Below are 21,743 nucleotides of genomic sequence, written 5' to 3'. Positions count from 1 at the left end.
GGCAGAGAGAGAGGGAGACACAGAAGCTGAAGCAGGCCCCAGGCTCTGAGCTGTCAGCACAGAACCTGACACAGGGCTCGAACTCACAAATCGTGAGCTCCTGACCTGGCTGAAGTTGGATGGTTAACCACCTGAGCCACCCAGGTGCCCCAAGTTCATGTCATTTAGATTTTCTTTTCAATAATAATTGTCGGACAGTAGAGGCCTAAAAGGATAACAGAGCCAATGAACATCACTAAGTATTGAGCCAGCAGTTCGTTAGTGCCTAAAGAGACAAAACAGAAGAAGGAGGGGTCATCCAATGGGCAGCTTTTCTGTAATGTGTTATTTAGTAAAGGGTTTATAAAAGAAAGGAAATAGGGAATGTATTATCAGACACAGGAGAGCAAATGAGAGGGTGTAAACGGATCATTAATGTTTTAAAGGAAGGAAATATCATGTTTACTAAGAAAAAAAACCCACTTTTGAAAAGATGACATACAAGAAATGTGACATGAAAGATGGAGGAGTCAGTTGTCAATAGAGAAAGTCCTTCCAGCCAGGAGGACTGGTATGAGCAAAAACCTAGTTTTGGGAGGCAGCAGCTAATGCGGGCTACTTTTAGGAATCCTGTCAGGAGATTAGTAAGAAATGAGAACTGTTGGTTTTTGGTTAAGGTGGTTAAGGGCAGACAGAAAGTAGTGGGAGAACATAGAGGGTGGATGCCAAATCGAGAAAATGGAAAAGGAAACACGGACTCTCTAGGCCCTTTGGATGTAGCAGGAGGGGTACAGGTTGAGGTAATCGCTTCCTTGGTAGTTCATTTCCTGGAAATAAATTCAGTCTTGAAAGACCCATGAAATCTGCAAGTTAATTTTACAAAATGTGTAAAGAGGCTGTATGTAACCTCCCAGTCCTTACCCCTTTTAGTATTATATAGATATTTACATCAAACAAGTGGGTATCTCATGTCATATGTTCATTTGGATAAAAAAAAGCAAGACACCTCAATGCGCTATCTACAAGAACACACTTTAAATACAACAAATATGTTTTTAAAAATATTGAGAAAGGTATCACACAAACACTAACCAAAAGAAAGCTGAAGTAGCTATATTAATTTCAAAGTAGACTTAAGCACCAGGAATGTTGTCAAGTTATGATACAAAGGGACACCACATAATGTTGAAGTGTCAGTTCTCCAAGAACATAAAACAATCCTAAGCGTTTGTTCATCAACAGGGCTTCAAATACATGAAGCAAAACCAGATGGTTCTGGAAGTAGAAATGGACAAATCCGCAATGACAGTTTTAGACTCCAGACTCCTCAGTGACGGACAGAACAAGGAAGCAGAAAATAAGTATGCATATAGACGGCCTGAATAATACTACCAGCTGTCAATCGAATTGATGTTTACAGAACAACCCACTGAACCACAGTATACATATTCTTTTCGGGTGCACATGAAACACTCACCAAGATAGATCATATTATGAATGGTATAAAACTACTATTAATGAATTCATCACTTAGACCTTTCTGCAGGATCAGATTGCTTCTAGGAATCTTACGGACATGCCTGGTAGACACTTTGAACTGTATAAAAGTTTTTTTTTAAGAATGTCAAAGGCAGGAGGAAGACTGAAAAAGTTATTCAATTGCAGGTGTGCACCATCTATTATGGAAAAGTTAGAATGATTCAGAGGCCAGAATACAAAGTGTTCGTCCCACTTCGTATCCCTACCAGCAGTGTATTCGAGTTCCAGTTTATTCACACCTTGGACCTTCTCCAGTATTTGGTATTGCCAGTCTTTGGGATTTGAAATATTCTACTGGTTTCCAGTGGTGTTTCATTGTAGTTTTAATTTGTATTTCCCTAGTGGGTATTGATATTGAAAGTTTTCCCATGTACTTATATGCTATTTCATTTTTTTTTTTTTTCTGGGTGAAGTTTCTGGCTAAAGTTTTCTGGGTAAATCTTTTGCTTTATTTTTTAAATGAGTGGGTTGTTTTTTTCTTATTTTTAAATTATAGAAGTTATCTGTAATCTAGACATACATCTTTTATCAGATACATATTTTTCAAATATTTTTCCAAAATATGCCCCATGTTTTCATTTTATTGTAATATAAGTGAAAATGAATGAATTAGAACAGTAGAAAAAAAGCACTAAAATTTAAACCAACGTTAGTGCTCTGACAAAGTTAATAAAAAATTCTGCAACTGTGACCCAAAAAAGTCTAAGTACAAAAATATATAAATGTTGGGATTTAGGGATCCCAAATGATTCAGATGATTTTTTAAAGTTATAAAACCCTAAGCAAAAGTTAAAACTCTGGTAAACAGATAGCTCAGATATCAGATGTTATCAATACTAGATTAAATAGAAATGTTTGAAAAGGACAGGAACTATAGTAGGAACATTCTAGAAAATTATAACTTAGAAATGCTCTAGGATAGTTGCTAGATGCTTGTTTAAAACTGTCAGTGAAGAAATAATTCTCTTTTAGAGTCTTCTATGGAAGGAATAAGTAATATTCTTATGTATTTTATTATGTTACATACATTTTACTAATAATATCCAGGAAACTTAGCTCCTAAAATGATGAAATTGAATACCCAGTAAAAATAAGGCTATTCAAATGTTCTATGCAACAAAAATATAACATGTACAAGTAGGGTTTATTCTGGGAGTGCAAGGATAGTTTAATGTTAGGAGATCCATTTATATACACTACCATGCATTTAAAGATACTTACCAGACACCCAACTCTTATTTGATAAAATGCCATAGTGATAATTAGTTAACGTTTTATTAAGTTACCAGATGTGACATACTACTTAAATCTCCATCATTAGAAGCATTCTCAGGAGAGTTACAGATAAGACAAGGATGTTTGTTACCAGCGAGTTATGCATAATACAATTACACAAAATATAAATTAAATGTTCATCAGAGAAGAGTGACAGTTAATATCCTTCAATATGTGCCTGCATATATTTATCTTTTTCCTTTTTTAAAGAAATTTTTTAAGTTTATTTATTTATTTTGAGAGAGATGGAGAGAGAGAACAAGTCGGGGAGGGGCAGAGAGAGGGAGAGACAGGGTCCTGAGCAGGCTCCATCCATGTCATTAGCACAGAGCCTGATGCAGGGCTCGAACTGACAGACTGTGAGATCATGGTCTGAGCCAAGATCAAGAGTCGGATGCTTAACCAACTGAGCCACCTCGGTGCGCCAATCCATATATTTTTTCTGCCTGGAAAATTCACGGTCAACTGAAAGCAACTGAGAATTAATCCACACTAAAAGAAAGTTCAAATAGCAATAGAAAACAAGCAATAGTTTTTTCATATCAATAATAATCACAAGTTGGGGTACCTGGGTGATTCAGTGGGGTAAGCGACTGACTCTTGATTTCAGCTTAGGTCTTGATCTCATGGTTTGTGAGTTTGAGCGCTGCGTTGGGCTCTGGGCTGACAGTGTGGAGCCTGCTTGAGATTACCTTTCTCCTTGTCTCTCTACCCCTCTCCCTCTTGCGCTCACTCTCTCTCACTTTCAAAATAAATAAATAAATGTTTAAAAAAATTATCAGAATTTATACTTAAAAATATTCATAATATATATTTAAAAATGTGTGAGTATATTATAAGTAAATGAATCATGTCTAAAAATAAAATTATAATTCCTATTAAGATTTTTTAGAAGATGCACTTTTATAAAAATACAAGTTTTCCTCATCCTCAAAAATATAACAGAAAGTATGGATTATTTGATTATTTAGAACAAGTGGGGAAAGTGGTACCTAAATATTTATTCAGTAATGTTTGTAAAATATTTTTGGATTTACTTGGAACATAGGCTACATTCTTTACTTCGCAGGAACTTTCTGTTATGTAACTGGTATTCTTATGGTACCAACCCGGTCTCTGAAGGCCAATTAATTTTTAAGTCCTAGTTAGTGGAATTACATATAATTATTTGTATATGTGTTATATTACATAGAGGCAGCCCTCACTTGGCACGATCTGACATGCATAAATTCTGTTACCATGGTTTACTTAAAATATACTAGTTCCCCACCTGCACAGTTCTGATTTCAGTTACCAAAGGATATTAAATGTAAATAATTTCATATGGACAAACTTTGCTATTAGCTCTTCAGTCCACAGATTAACAGATCACTATATAAATGATCATTGACCAATGGCGTCCCTTCTTTCAAAGTTTATAGATAACTGGCCAATGCACATCTCTTCACAAAGAAAGTCGTTTTTAGGTGCGTTCATTCCTCTCTCCCAGTGAGTGATAAACCCATATGACATTTTACAAAAGTGAATAATCAAAGAGGAATTTGGTCAATAAAATCAAAGTGTAGCCTAGAGATGAAAAGTATTAATGGGGCAAGAATAATTAGAAAGTGGCTGTAATGAAAAAGGGTATGAGTGTCGCAAAGAAGGTGATGATGGCAAAACTTTCACATTAGAAGGACTCTTGGAGGTAGTTCACAACATTGGAAGTGCAAAGGAAAAAATGTTGGAAGCGAATCCAAACTTAGAAGGGGTAAGGACTATTGACCACAGTGTAGAAAAGATACTCAGAATTGTACATTTTACAAGAAGACAAGCACTTTTCAAACTGTTCTTGATGCGATTGTTTTTAACAAAGAAATAAAACATTCCAATTCTTAATGCTTCTGATATTTTATATTGCAGTGTACTTCGTGAATACATTTTACTATTTTTTCATTTTCTTATACAATTATAACCAAGAATAAGGGAGTTTTTATATTTTGACAAAAAGTTTTAAAGCTAACAATTATAATTTTACTCATATATTATTATTTTCTCAGATTCGCCTTCTACATATTTACGGCCCTGCACTATCATGCAAAGCTAAGACTGACAGTATATATGTTGTAATATATATTATGTATTATATATTATATATGAACATTAATATGATGTCATAGTTTAGAGACGTTCTGATTACAAAAATAAAAACAATGAAACAAGTATTCATTACCAAATATTTAGGAACATTATTTCAAAAAATTTCACATAATACATTAGAAAGTGAGCAAAAACTTAGAAAAAAATGTTCAGATCACATGCTGGGGTTAATATTACGAGTATAAAATGAACAGTTAGAAATCAATGAGATACATAGAGCAGCTGAGTAGAAAAATAAGCTAAAGCACATGAGTAGGTACTCATAAAAGACAAAAAAAATTAATGGTCAGTAAGCTTATGGAAATATGTTCAGTTATCAAGGACACATACTAAACCAGTGATGAAATTGTGCTATGTAGCAGTATTTATCATATGTGGATATGCATCAGAATCATCTATGGAAATCACCTATGAAATATAATTCAGGCCACAGCTTCAGAGGTACTGAATAGAATAGTAATATTAAGACCCTGCCTGAAAAGCAAGAGGTTTTCTTACATATTTTACTTTCGAGGAAATCCTCTCAGAGTAAGAGACATGCCAATATCATGTGGCTGGCAAAGTGATGTGTAATTTAAATCTAGGTATATGGCCTAAAAGATTACTATTTTTACCATTTCAAGTGACCTTTATAGCTTTTGATTGAAAAGGGCCATGTCCTGGAATATTGTATTTTTGGTAATGGTTTTCTTCCATCAAAACTGTAGATGTCTCTAACTCTGAGACCCTCTTGTACTTATGATGTACATAGGATAAAGAGTTCAATATGGATGTAATTTTGCACAGCTAATCAGGTTCATGTAGCAGAGAGTTCCATGCTATTAAAAAAAAATGTAAAGCATTTCATAGTAGGAATAAAAAGGCAGGATTAAGATTGAGAGTTAACTTCCAATATAAAGCATATGGATGAAAGAATGGTGGAGATTAGAAAGAAGAGTTTAATACCTGATTTCTGTACAAACCATCTAGAAATGTGTATCTTGCCATCACACTTTTTAAGGAGATGGCATTAACAGAGCTCCGTGTGAAATTTGGAGGAGGACAGGGAAAAAATTACCATGACTTGCACAACAAGTCGTACCGTAAGGGTCTTTTTCCCCTGGATCATGTTTTAATCCCACTTTCTTGACCTTTCGCAATTTCATACAAAGCCAATAATCTGAGGCTTAACGACATACAGGTTGGCTAAAATTAGGAGCTACGTGTCTCCGGGGCGTGAAGATGGGAAATTACAAAATTTATGACGAATGTTTTTCTCTCTTGCAATGCAGTCTACACATTGGATCTAAAATAAGTGGCAATAAACTTCCTTTGCTCTATAATTTTTCAAAAGTTAAAAAAAAAATCTTATTCTGTTGATACCGTCAAAAAATTATCTCGGGGCACCTGGGTGGCTCAGTTGGTTAAGCGTCTGACTTCGGCTCAGGTCATGATCCCCTGGTTCATGAGGTTAAGCCCCGCATCAGACTGTCTGCTGTCAGCACAGAACCCACTTCAGATCCTCGGTCCCCATCTCTCTCGGCCCCTCCCATCCTCAAAAATAAAAAAGAAATGTTAAAAAAATGTCGCCGAGAAGTTGTGACAGATGGTTCCAGACTTAACTCTAGTAGTGAATGTTAGAACACAAAACGTGACAGAACAAAAACAAAGCCTACTACTTATTTGGAACTGGTGCATCAGTTTGAAAGATTTCAATTTAAGGCTTGGAATGTGCTTCGTCCTTGATTGGTCCAAACTCTTGACCAAGCACTGGGGAAATACTTATTATATTTATAAATTTTTAAGTATGTTCCTCCACAGCCTAGAGTTTGTCTTGGATGTTGGATTTCAGGAAAAATTTTCTCCTCTATTCATTCTTATGCCTAATCAGATTTTGCTCTGCTTTTTTAATTCTCTAAAAAGACCGACATTTTTCTATTTTAAAAATCCACACCACCCCCAAAGTGATCAAGGCTCTAGAATTAACTACAGAGAGTACAAAAAGTACCAGTGCACAGAGTTCTGTTAAAATATACCACTGTGATGTAGTCTGCAAAATACATATTGGAAGAGATGTTACATGTCCACAGGGAGTGGTTTCTTAAACAAATAAATTGCAATAAAAAAATAAAGTATTGATGGAAGAGGTATCCATGGATTAAGAGACTTATTAACCAATTGTGATGTATGGACCTTATTTGGATTCCAGTTCAAACAAACTGTCAAGAAAAAAGAAACTCTTAGAGAATTGTGAACACTAATTGTATATTTTGAGGTGTTAAAGGGATATTGTTAATTTGGGGTATGAGAATATTGTGATTATGTTAAAAGCACCTATGTTTTTGAGAGATACTTAATAAATGTTAAGGAAAAAGTATAGGGTATCAATGAGTTCTGAGATTTGTATCAAAATATTCAAGAGAGTGTGAGTAAAAGGTAAAACGAAGCAAGGTAGATTGTAAGTTGATGGAAGTTGAGGCTGGATGATGGAGGAATGGGGATTCAGTGGATTGTTCTTACTATATTTATGTATATTTGAACATTTACTGACACCTAAAAGAATCAGCAGGAAATAATAGCAGCTATTTGATTTGTCTTTCACTAATTTTAAGCATTTGAGTTTTCTTTCTCAATCTGCTTGTTCTATTTTTAAATGTTTTGGAATAACTAAAAATGTGCTTAATTGTGACTGGGCAAATAATAGCCCTGTACCTCAGGGTACTCAGTTGTAAAACGAAGATATTAATAGGACTTTCTCAAAGTATTTCTGTGAATATTAAGTGATAGAGAACACATACGTTCTTGGAACAGTAAATGCAAGTATCACTTTTAACCTGGTATTTTTAAATTTTTTTTTAGTTTTTAAGGTTTTTGTTAATGTTTATTTACTTTTGAGAGAGAGAGAGAGAGAGACAGCACAAGCAGAGAGGGGCAGAAAGAGACAGAGAGACAGAATCCAAAGCAGGCTCCAGGCTCTGAGCTGTCAGCACAGAACCCAACGCGGGGTTCGAACCCATGAACCGTGAGATCATGACCTGAGTCCAAGCTGGATGCTCAGCCGACTGAGCCACCCAGGAGCCCCAATATGGTATTGTTTTAAATGGTTGGCTACCTGTTTAATCCTACTCATATAAGTACAGATATTCATCAATTATCGTTTGTTCTATGTGGCGTTTTCACTGGCAGATAAAATGAAATCAGGGTTATTTATTATAGTAAACAGATGCCTGAAAAGTGGCAGTAAAAAATACGGACATAAAAAGGGTATTAAGAGGAGGGAGATAGCTGCTCTCCGCTGCTCTTGAAAATGGAATGGTGATTTGCTCCAGTAGGTCCCACAGGTACAATTGTTAACCATCAGAAAAAATAACAGAAATAACAAAGAATTTTTGTCTGTGGCGATGAAACAGGAATTAAAAACAAAGGTAAAAATGAAAGAGTGGTCAAGATAGTTTCTGGAGTGACTTCCACGCATTGTGATTTTAAGATCTCATGCTGTTGATTTTCATAATGTGATGGTCCATGAATAGATAATGCTCAGCATTTGAAAGCTGGGTGTGAAATTTGGTATGGGATTAGAGAAAGAGAGAATTATCACTCTATTACAGGGGTGAGGTGATAGACTTACAAAGGAAATCTGAGGCTGATTTAATAGCAAGGGATTTTGCTTGTGAGATATTAGTATTAAGATTAGTCTTAATATAAATAAGCAAATATATTAAAATATGGCAAAAGGAACACGAATAAAACGTCATTGGAAATGAAAAATCATTGAATTTGGGGAAAATATATAGTAGCCCAAAAGAGTATCTTCTGTGTTTACTGATAACTTGAAAGGTATAGGAATTATGATTGTAAAATTAAAAAAGTAATTTGTTGCTAACTGTAGTGAATTAGTGTTTTCTTTTTTTTCGGTGCATTTTGAAGCTATTTTCTCTTGAGAATTTTTATACTTATCTAGGAAAATTGTTGTGGCTTTTTAGAGAAACTTTTCAAGGCATTAGACATTATATCACAGTTTATTTCTCTCGTGTTAAAAATAATCAAAAGTGGGGCACCTGGGTGGCTTGGTCGGTTAAGCGTCCGACTTCGGCTCAGGTCATGATCTCACGGTCTGTGAGTTCGAACCCTGCGTCGGGCTCTGTGCTGACAGCTCAGAGCCTGGAGCCTGTTTCAGATTCTGTGTCTCCCTCTCTCTCTGCTCCTCCCCTGTTCATGCTCTGTCTCTCTCTGTCTCAAAAATAAATAAACGTTAAAAAAATTAAAAAAAAAATAATCAAAAGTTTCCTGCACACTGATTTGCTCACTTCTGCCTTTCTTTTTTCTTTTCTATTTTCTCCTTCTCTTTCCTCTAAAATAATTGTTAAAGGACTTGTGTCAAGTCCTAGCTCACTTCTTTTAAAATGGTTTCAATGAGATGTAATTCACAGGTCATAAGTTCACAAATACATAGTCTACAATTCAGTTGTTCTTAGTGTACTTACAGAATTATGCAACCATCACCAGAATCTGGTGTTGGTGCATTTTTATCGGTATAAAAAGAAACCCTGTAAATTTAATAAGTCACTGCCCATGCTGCCTATCCTTGCTCCCCATCCACCAGCCATTAGCAAACACTAATCTGCTTTTTGTGTCTATAGATCTATCTATTCTGGACATTTCCTAGAAATGGAAAAAATATATATGGTATGTGATATTTCTTTCCTTTTGCTTAGTCAGTTTCTTTCATTTAGCTTAATGCCTTCAAAGTTCATACATGTTGTAGCATGCATCAGTATTTCACTGTTTTTAATTGTATAATATTCCATCGAATGGATATACCACATTTTATTTATCTATTCATCAGTCAGTGACCACTTAAGTTGTCTCTACTTTTTGGCTATTATGGATAATGGTGTTATAAATATTCATAAGCTTTTGTGTAGATGGATCTTTTATTTCATTACAGAGATATACCTAGGAATGGAATTGTTGGATCACGTGGTAACTTTATCTTTTCTAGAGATTTTAAATTGTTACTGTTTTTAAAATAGTCACAGAAATATCAACAGTTCTGTTGTTTCTTTGTGCAGAAGGCCCACAAAGCTCTTTACATTGCCATTCCAGAAGGCATCTCTCTCTGTTCTCATTTTGTCTCATTGCAACTATATCATCTGTATCTATGTTGATATTCATTTGGTCAATTATTCTACTATATTTTGTGGGGATTTTTTCTTAGTAATTGTTCCGCCTTGCTTTTTCATTGATACAGGGACCAGAATAGCCATTAAGGCTTACGACTTGTCTTATAGTAGAAACTTAATTGTAATGTGCAAATAAGATAACTACTGGTGTTGATATTTATGCTAAGCCTTTTTAATGATGCTTCATTTAATTCTATAACAGATTATGAAGTAGGAACTATGATCTTAATTTTATATGGAAGAAATTTAGCTGTGAGAGATTAAATAGCGTCCTAAGAGTGAAACCAGACCAACGGGCCTCCACAGTAGATAACCACTCTTCTCTGTTGCCTAAAAAAAAAACATGACCTGATTATAACCAAATAGAATGTTTTCTCTGGAATTGTTTAGTTCAACAGTTGGCAGCTAAACAGAGATATTCTCAAACTGAGGTACTCTGTACAGGATACTGGAAAACTTCATTTCCTGTGTGTGTGTGTGTGTGTGTGTGTGTGTGTGCGTGTGTGTGTGTGTGCACCATGATACTATTCCTACCACCCCCTCTCTTCTTTGTAGATCCACTGCTGTGTTACTAACCCCAAACATGAATTTTTGAATAGATAAAACATTTCAACAAATCAAATGCCTATCCAACACTCACACACACACACACACACACACACACACACACAGCACTATATATTCATAACACTATACAACACTATATAATATGATCTATATATAGATCATATATAGATTATATATATATGATCTATATATAGATCATATATAGATCATATATATTATATATATATATATATGATCTTGGATTCCTATATAAGGCTTATTCAATTTCCTGTGTTGACAATTTAAAGAATCTGATTCTGTCCAACTTGGAAGAAAATATCTTTGCTACATTTTAAGACACAGGATCTTTTTATGAATTATTTACCTGAAAGGTTTAGATTTTCATAGCCATTTACTCAGTTCAAATACTTAATGCTCCTTTAAAACATCTTTTTTTTTTAATTAAAAAATATTTTTCAAGTACTTTTGGAGAGACAGAGAGTGAGTGCGAGTGAGGGAGTACAGTGGGAGAGGGAGGGACAGAATTTCAAGCAGGCTCTATCCTTAGCACGGAGTGTCCTTTGGGGGCTTGATCTCATGACAGTGAGATCACGACCTGAGCCAAAATCAAGAGTCGGATGCTTAACCAACTGAGCCACCCAGGCGTCCCTCTTCTAAAACTTTTTTTTTTTAAATATTTACACAAGACTGAGAACAGATGTCCAAATAAAACACACAAAAAAATATATCAGATACTAAACCTATCTTAATCCAAGTATAATTTTTGCTCAAAAGTTTTAAGGCTTAAATAAGAGAAATGATGTTACATGGGTTTCTCCCCTTTTTTTTGGAAAGTCCACAGCAATACACTGTTTTCTAGGCTGTCTCCTAGAAGCTAGAAAGAAAAGAGCGATAGGAAAGGAGTAGTGTACTTATAGGCTCTGTTCAAAAGGGAGTTTAACGAAGCAAATATTTTTGGGGGTATGGCAACATAGAACACCAAATCTGTATTTTCGAGGTTGCTATTCTCAAAAACCATTTCCTATTTCTTTAACATGCTCCGTGATTCTCTACAATAATCACAATCAGCATGGAATGATCTTAAGAAGTGTATAAAGGTATTGAAAATATTTAGAGATACATCATAGCTTTCTTTAGAACAGTTTGAGCAGTGTTAAAGTGTGGGCCCTGGCCAAGAAGTGGTGGGATGTTAGTTGAATACTGATGAGGAAGGGTAGAGGTAGTTCTATGAGTTAATATTCAAGTCGGTTGATAAGTTAACTTTTTCTTATTGGCAAAAAGTTATAGCATTGAATGCAGACATTATGTACATCATAAAAATAAGTGGTGTATATTTCTGCCTTGGATAAATCGGGAATTATAGAGCATAAGGAGTGAAAGAAAATATAAGATTAATTCCTCTGGTATAAGAGAGCAGGCTAATTAAGTGATTATGAAAACCAGTAATAAACTCTGACATTAGTGACTTTCGGTTAAGCAAGAAGCTGAAGTAAGTGTGATAGGATTTTTGAAACACCAAGTACAAGTAACTGACTGGTCAGAAATATATTTTTCCAAAGTCTCTAATGAGAGAAAGTCAAAGTTTCACAAGAAAGAGGAGGGAAACCGAAGTTCAGTTAAGAGATGATTTGTAAGTGCCAGCAAGAGGATTTAGTATCTAAGGGATCAGTTTATACTTATATTTTATGCTCCTTTCGGTCTTTCTCTACATCACATCTTTGCAAAGCATTCTTTTTTTTTTTTTTTTTTTTAAGATTTTATTTTCCAAGCAGTCTCTGCACCCAGTGTGGGGCTTGAACTCACAATCCGAGATCTAGAGTCACATACTCCAGCAGCTGAGCCAGCCAGGTGCCCCCTTTGTAAAGCATTCTTAAAGGTCATCTAACGTTCAATACAAGTGTTTTTGCTACTTACTTAACCAGAAGTTATGTTTTATAGAAAAAGAGCATCATGAATGGAATTGTTTATTGTCCGTCATGCTTCCAGTGGTCCCTGCCTAAGGAAAATCCCCAATGGAGGGATATTCAGATTTAAGTTGACATCTCTCAGAACTGCAGGCACAGCACTTAGGAAAAAAATGATCAGTAACTGTATGGTTAGTCCCACATTTCCAAACATGTTAAGTGGCAGTAAACATTAAAATCCTCTTTCAGAGAGAGCATTTTTTTTCCCCTCACTATTCTTTGGAAGAAAAGGAGATCAATAATAAGAGCCAGTTCTTTGAAATGCAATCTCGTTTCCAGAAAGGCAGTGTGTCTGAAGTCACTGTATGGCAAGTGTTAAGCTCATCTGCCTGAAAAGCACAGGCACAGTTGCTTCCCTAGGGTGCATTGCCCGAGTTTTTGATTTTCAAAGAACCAAGGAGCTAAGATACATGTAACCCTTTTTGTAACAGCTCATCTTAATGCTCAAGCCCTCTGCATAGTCCCCGTCTCCTGCTAAGCAATTAGAATGGTCCTGAGCTTTTCAAAGCCATGATAAAGATCGTTTTACCTTTATGTCTTGATAGCACAAGACGCAAAGGGAAATCTTCTAAGAGGTGAAATGCAGGGATCTCCAACAGAGTCATGCATGGTGCAGCCCCAAACCCAGCCTTCCACAGTGAAGACAAAGTGAAGAAAGCAGCATAGACGATTGACAAAATGATGTAGTGAGTTCAACAAATACTTCTGCCGTCTCCTACTTATAATAGCCGGGCTGATTTTTAGCATTGTTTTCTGTTCTTTCCATCGATTATTTCATTGAATCATTGTAACCAGCGAGGATGGGGTCTGTTGGCTTCCAAAGAAAAGTATGCAAGGCTCCTCTCTGTTCCTTTTTCAATTCTGTCTTTAGTCATTCCTTAAAGATAAGTTGGGATCAAGGTCCGTTACCCCACTTCAAGAAGAAAATGTCCAGATTTGGACCAGTCAGATTTCATGTTTCATTCTGGATCTCAGTCCTACTGCGTAAGGATCTATACCAGCACAGAAACAGTAACAGAAGTGTGCACTCTGATTCAGTATCAGTGCCTTGGATACTGGCCTGGGCTGGCTCTTTTCCAAGCTTCGAGACATATGGACTTACCACTGTTAGTCCTTTTCCTTTGTCACTTAAGAGGTGTGGTTTTACTTTTATTATTATTTTTTCCAACATAGAACTGCTGAATTAGAATTTAGACGTTGGGGTAGATATAAATGGAACAAGATAGCAAAAGCACACTTTTCCAACCTCAGTCACCAGGTCCTGCCCTGGAGTCTGGGATCAGGACCCCAGCTGGCTCTGTGCAAATTTCAAGGACTTGGTGGGCAGAGGTGAGTGCGTTAAGGGAGGATTTGGGTTTGTGGTTCTGGTTAAATACCATGATGCCATTTTAATTGCACCACAACTCACATATCCTCAACAGTCTTAGTATTACAATTTTGCACATGAGAAAACCCAATAGCAGGGAGTTTAAATAATTTGCCCAAACTCAGTGTGCTAATACATGGCAAAGGCAGAATGTGAACTCTGGGTCATCTGACTCCAAAGACTTTAATATTTTTCTTTTTGCTGAAGTCATGTTTATTGAGGTATAATTGACCTACAGTAAGATCCACACCTTTTAGATATGTGAAGCTATGAGTTTTTTAAGCCTTTTTTAAAATTCATTTTCCTTGAGGTGAAATTTGTCTAGCATAAAATTAACCATTTTGAAGCAAATAGATTCAGTGGCATTCAGTGTGTTTACAATGCTGTGTAACCACCATTTCTGTCTAGTTCAAAACATTTTCTGTATTATGAATTTAGGCAAACTCAGACGAAAAAGAAGGTAATTCTGCAATATGCAACAATGTGGATGAACCTTAAGGACATTAAGCTAAGATGAGCCATTTCTCTATGGACAAAGGACGGAGACTCTATGATTCCACTTATATGTGATATCTAAAGAAGTGAAATTCATGGAATTAAAGAGTGGAACAGCGGTCGTCAAGAGCTGTGGGGAAGGGGAAATGGGAGTTACTAATCAAGAGACATAAAGTTTCAGTTAAGCAAGACGAATAAAGACGAATAACCTCTAGGGATCTGCTGCAAAACGTGGCCCCCACAGTCAAGAATAATGCATCGTGCCCAAAGCCTTTACCGTTAATGACTACCCTATAGACTAGAACGATTTTTAAATAATAGCAATACATAACATATACAAACACCAAGTGAATGGGACATGGGATAGCTCGAGACACAGTAAGGTGAAGCAGATGTTGCCGTGGACAATGAGTCTTCATTAAGGAGCTCCTGATCCATAATGAAGCCCAAACACAGAAAAGTGGGGAACGTTAAGCAAGAAACAGAACCAAGAAAGGAAAAAGCCAGCCCCATTCAACATGGCATGCTCTGCGTGGACCATTTGTAGCTGGACACATTTATGTGGTGCCCAGGGAAGGCTTCCAACAAAATAAACCAGCAGGTGACCAGAAAGTGACCATAAGTTGGAAGTCATACCTTACCTCCACCATGAGTGTCCTTTCTTTCCCCCACTACTGCTGACACCACCCATTTGGAGAATTCAATAGTTATTTTCTCTCTTTTTTTCCAACTAAAAAAAAATGAAAACACATGGCATGGCATGTTCAAATGTATTTCAGAAAACCCTGCAACAGTATTAAAATTTAGAAAATTCTGACATTGTGTTGGATGCATCACAATGACCATGTCACTTATAAGGAATGGCTCCCAAATCAAGATTCTCTCCTCTGTTGGGTTAACACAGTGAGTGCTCTTTCCAAATATTTGTTTTTTTTTAATTAAGATGTTATTAAACCAAATGAAGGAAGACCTAAATTATGTGAATTATGCAGAAATTATATAGCCATTTATGATTTTGAAGATATGTAGAAGATAATGTATTTTTACATTTGATACAAGTATCTGAGAATCTTTAAACAGTATTATCTTAAGATAGACCATGATAACATAACATCTTCATCTTTAGGTAAATATATAATATCTGTAACGGGCTCTGACAAGCATGTGTTTGAAATTTATGAGGCTATTCTGTTTGACATGTCTTTGTTATGTTTCTCACATGGTGTGGGTTATCTTTGTATTCTAAGCATTAACCATCATGAGGAAATAAACTCAAAGAGATTTTGTCTGAGAGTGGAGAATGATATACTTAAATATTTTCAGAGCTGGAGATTTTTTTTCCTACGAAGAATTTGTTTTTCATTAAAAAAAAATGAAGAGTCACCTTGCTCTAGTGCTCTATGCCCATGCAACAGAATCTTTCTCCTCCAGGATATCTTATTTGTCTTGATGAGGAACATGATGATGGTGATGGTGATGATGGTGGTGAGGATGATGATGGTGGTGATGATGATGGTGGTGGTGGTGGTGTGGTGCTAATAAGTTATATTTTAGAGACATTTTAATGGATTTGGCTTTCGGTTTGCCACTGGATTTAAGAAGTGTCTTTGGGGTGGGCAGATAATTTTGAATTCAAAATGTAGCCGACTTGTGCTGTTGTGTGACTGCTGTATTTCGTCAAGTGTGGGACTCGTATTTGACCTTCTGCAAGACTATGTTTGAGATGTTCGTAACAGTTTGTCGGGAGAGAATGAAGACAGCCTTTGCATTTTGAGCTGCTGGGCTTGCGTTTCTTTCTAAGGAGAGAATGCTTCTTTTTTTCAGATTAAACCTACAAAGAACCAAATTATGTAGGAAACCTGTCAAAAGCAATCGATTTTGAGTCAAATGGGGCTGAGGGCCGGATTCCTGCCCACTCAAAGTCTCATCATGTGACCGGAACATGAAGCAGCTCATGGAACCTTGAAACTTGCCTGAAAAGAGTCTGAAAACCTCTGCTTTTGACTATGTTTAGGACTTAGGTGAAGGTGTAGGGGATCAAAAATGACATCTTAAAGTGGAGTAAGTAAAAGAAAAATGTATTCAAGGCAGGAAATGAGCAAGGTATGATTGTCTTTCAAAAAAGCATATTTTAGAAATCTATGTGGAATTTGTCGTATTTGATAATGTTAGAATGATATACAGGTTTCTAGCTCAGTGCTCCTAATACTCAAATGCCCATGGAAATAATAATGGCAATAATAATAGACTTACTTTTAAAAGTAATGCCTGGGTCGAGGGGAAAAAAACTGAAATATAGTGCATTCAGTTACAACACATGGTATGTTGAATTAATATCTTTAATAAAAGAAGACAGACAAGCTTAGCTCATTAGTTTAGAAAAACAATGGTAGTGTCATAGTATTTGTAACGAACAACTCATCTTCCTATTTGCATATTATGGAATTTTTAAAAAAAATCAAGATTAGGATTGGGAAAGAAAACATGAAATTAATAATGGAAGGCCATTTTGGATTAAAGAGGATTCAGAAGAAAGGAGTAAGAAAGGAGTGTCTTTGAAATATGTGTGGAATCATCTTTACATTTGCCCCCTTAACATTTATTCAACTAGGAAAAATTCATCCCTTGCCACTGAATTAAAATTTGACAGTCTTGTCACTTTGCTCTTCACCCTAAGGTAATACGGCTTCACAAACACAGTGTTTTGAAGGGAGAACCAGTAGTACTGGAAGAGGATGGACATGCCTTTTTTTTCTTTTTGTTTTTCTTTTTTATTATCTCTCCTTGCACTTGCCACACTAATGGTGGAAGCAGGAAGTTGGGCCGATATTGTTGTAAAATATCTTCAAACTCTCTGGGACTAGCAGGTATATTCAGCTTGTTTTGCTTTCAGGCAAAACTCCTTTGCCGGACCCTTCTGACTGCAACTCCTGTGAAATAACGTCTTCTATTTCTCCTTGGTTGCATTTCCTTAGTCCATGGCTTTTCAGCAATCCACTTCAGAAATGCTCTCTATTGATTTCTCTTTCTCTCTCAGTGGTTCTCTTGGACAAGGACGGAGTGGCCCCAGTGCAGCAATATCACTACCATGGTTCCCACATCTAGTCCCCAGGATTCTCAATGGCTTGTTCAATTGCCATTAGGGATTTTTTTTTTTTTTTTCAAGACACAGCTCCTCTGCTACTTTGGTCCTGACAAGTCCTTTATCTGATGAGTTCTCAAGTTTGAATCAGACACCTATCTAGTATGCTCCCCACATTCCATGGGAATACGTCAGCCTCTGAGTGATTTTGATCAATTGGAAGAAAGGTAGTCTCACAATCCTCACTTATGGGCTGGGTTTGAATCATAGTACAGCTTGTTTCCAAGCAAATCATTATAGGAAATCTACTCTCTGCCAAATAACCCTTGTTAGGTTAATTTTGAAATCAGTTTTTGACCTTTTTTATGGAAAAGGTACACATGCCAGTCAAATGATGGAGCTTTGATTCTAACCTAGGCATCCTGGCTTAAGAGCCAAAGCTGGTAATCACTAATCTATAGCGCTTGAATCATTATGCAGTGCTGCCTAATAACATTTTCCCTTCTAGGTTCTGTGAGTATGTGCCTATATCTTCAGTTAGAATTCACACATCTAGAAAATGGAGATTATATTTTGTGCAGAATTCTCTTCTAATCTCCATAAAAAATACAGAAATAATGTTAGTGTTTCTGGTGCTTCCAGTTAATATTACAGGCTCTCATGACATGACAGAGCTACTCTGTCCTACAAACACTTAAAAATTCTGTATAAAATAAAGTAAAATTTATTTGAAATTAATGTATAAGCTCAAAACTTTGAACCGAAGCATATCAGTTCCTTGAAATGAGGAGAGAACAGGAAATCAGAGAAGTGAGAAATCTTAGACCCAATCACTCAGTAAAGCATCTAAACCATGTAAGCCTTAGTAACTAGGAACAGGCGTCAAACACCTTCTACCAAGAAAAAGACATGTGACCCGGAGGCATAGAAGAAAATGATCAACCAGTGTAAAACCAGGACTGCTGAAGGAATGCCTTGTCCTAGAAATGGAAACTAGATAAATTCTGTCTACCAACTTAGGGAGAGTTTTCAATTACAGCTGGGAAGAAAGTCATCCACAAAATGTAAATCCTCAAAGAATCAAAGGAGGAGGACATTGATTTTTTTTTTTTTAATGTTTACTTATTTATTTTGAGAGGGAGAGAGCACCTGCGCATGCACTAGTGGGGGGAGGGGCAGAGAGAGAAGAGAGAAAGAATCCCAAGCATGCTCTGTGCTCAAGGGGCTCCATCCCACGAACTGTTGAGATCATGACCTGAGCCGAAGTCAAGAGTTGGATGCTTAACTGACTGAGCCACCCAGGCATCCTGGAGGACATTGACTTCTAAACTAAAATCAAATCGTGTTTAGACATAGCTTGGTGACATCATACAACATGAACTAACATATTGAAAGTAAACAGAAGAAAAGGAAACACTTTTAAAGGAATTATTGTTAGACTGATGATAGCATTATGTCATATTCCTACCTTTGAATTCTGAGAGGAAACAATTTTTGTATTAGAATTCTATACCCAGCTAAAATATTATTCAATGATTAAGGTAAAATAAGGATAATTTTGGACAGCCAAAAACTGAGAGTCTAATATTCTTAAATCCCTGTTCAAGGAATATTACTAAATGATGTACTTAAATAAGAATTGGACTCCACAGAAAGAAGGGCGTCCAAAAAACAAAGTTGAAGGAAGAAAAAAAATAAAAAAATATTTTTGGTTCTATGACTTTGATACTGTGTTTGTAGATTTTCATAAAATAATACTGGTTTTGTGTCTTTAAGTTAATGTTCTCATAGTGTCTATCAACATGAAATTTGATTTTTTTCACCTTACATTAGTTTTTAATCAATATGTCTCTACAAAGCAAGGAAAGAAGATGAAATGGTGTAATAACATATAAAGAATATTAACTCAGTAGATAATTTTTATGTAATTAAAAACACCTGGAGCAAAACTGACTAAATTTTAAAACATTAAAATCTGAATGGTGTGTATACAAGTGTTATGTTTTATGTAATTTAATCATTTTAAAATAAAAGGATAGGAGCTACACATTTAAAAGAATAGAGTAAGGAAATGGAAAAATGGTAACTCTACAGTGGAAAAACCTGGCAAACATTATCCTGTGAAAGTGATGAGGTTTAACATCACCAGTGATGGCTTGTTAAATCACATTCCCCCTGATTTGATCACATGTATCATTGTCTTTCTAACACCCTATAACATCAATCTAATCATGAGAAAAACATTGATAGATGAGCTCAGATAAAGAACCTTCTGTTGGGTACCTGGCCAGTGCTCCTCAAGACTGCCAAGATTGAGAGAACCAAGTAAAGACTGAGAACTCATTGACCAGAGCTTGGGAACATATGACAACCAGAAGTATGGCATCTTGGATTTGATCTTGGAACAGAAAGAGAGAATTTCATAGAAAAACTGATGAAATTCAAGTAGTCTAGAGTTCATGGAATAGCAGCATACCAGTGTCTGTTTCTTAGTTTTGGCAAATGTTACAAAATAATTTAAAAAGTTAACAATGGTAGGTTAGCAATGGAACTGGGTAAAGAATAAACTGAAACTCTCCATATTATAACTCTCCCATAAATCTGAAATTATTCCAAGAAAAAAAAAGCATGTTCCATAAAAATAAAAAAAGTAAGCCATTTTAAGCTTAAGAAAGCAATATCCCATTGCTTTACAATATCCCATTGTAAATCGAATGCACAGTATTTTATATTTCAAGAAAACATGATATATTGAACAATAAAGGAGGATGCTGTCCAATTTTGCCCGAGAATGTGTTAGATAGTTTGCCTGAAATATTTAAATAATTAATCCTCAGAAAACCATAATCAGTTGAATGTTTAATAGAAGAATACTGAGATTCCATGATTTGCTCCATGTGGAATATCTTTTAAACTTGGGTTTAGTTAGGAAATTAGTTTGTCTTCTAACAAGTTAGAGTCTGTTAAACTCTTCCCATTGCCACAGTGTTGGGCAGATCCCAGAAAATATTCAGACAAGTATAAGGTTGGTGAACACTGATCACAGAGCAGAACAACATTGCATTACATCAACAGATGCCTTTTCTAGATTAAAGCAGGCAGCTGGCATTTCAGAGTTTGTTGAGAAGAAACAATCTTCTTAGCACTCTTGTAGAAAACTGTATTTAAAACCTAAACTGTGAATAACTGTTGATACAGAGACTAAGAATTCTAATAAAGGGAAATGTTAACTCAGCACGAACTTGCCAGCTTTGTAACAACGTGGGGCATTAAGAGGAAAAGGCCCAGGGACAAAGCAGAAGACAACAAAAATAACTGCATTAGTAATCTCAGTCTAAGGTTTTCATCAATTTCTTAGAAAAAATTGAATTCAAATTGAGGACCTGAATTTTAATCTGTGTGTGGATATTTGCATTTAAGGTTACCATGATAAGCTTTATATCATTCTCATTCAGTTCTTGTCCTAAAATTGTTAATCGAATAATATCAAGTGTAATTATCAGTAGATATCTTTTTTTTTTTTTCACTGACATCCCAACAGTGCTTGGCACATAATAGCTACTGAATGACTAAATGAATGAGATCCCTTCTGTGCTATGAGCCACTGATGTCTCTTAGTGATGGCAGGGAGTCTCAGGGTCAGCAGGGAAGTATCTTGGTCAGTAAGCGTATATATGCACATTGGGGATCTCTTGGTAGTCAAGAGATCCTGATCAGTCCCCTTTCTGGTGCCACTAGTTTCTTCTGGTGTTGTCAGCAGGGCTCCAATTCTTTCTGGGTAAGAATGACCTAATTGGATCACTGTCCCAGTCAGCTCGGGCTGCTATAGCAAAATAGCAGACACGGAGTGGCTTAAACGGTAGACATGTATTTTCTCACACTACTGTAGGCTGGATGTCCAGGATCAAGTTGCCAGCGTGGGTTGTGGGTTCTGGTTTACAGATGGCTATCCTCTCTCTTCAGGCTCACATGGCCTTTCCTCTGTGAATATGTACCTTTCTTTCTTCCTATTCTTTTTTTTTTTTTTTTGATAGAAACTAAAGTTTATAAAATATGGGAGCTCCTCTTTGATGTGGCCTCTTCTCTACATTTAGCTGTGAAGAGTCTGTTCTGCCAGTCTTCAGGGTCATTTTCTGGGGTATTTGCAGTGATGTGGATGTCATCTAAGTGTATTT

Source organism: Herpailurus yagouaroundi, unplaced genomic scaffold, assembly GCF_014898765.1.
Source record: "Herpailurus yagouaroundi ecotype Mexico unplaced genomic scaffold, PumYag 100, whole genome shotgun sequence".
Lineage (NCBI taxonomy): Eukaryota > Metazoa > Chordata > Mammalia > Carnivora > Felidae > Herpailurus > Herpailurus yagouaroundi.
The sequence above is the reverse complement of the archived record's forward strand: the minus strand, read 5'-3'. Positions refer to the sequence as shown.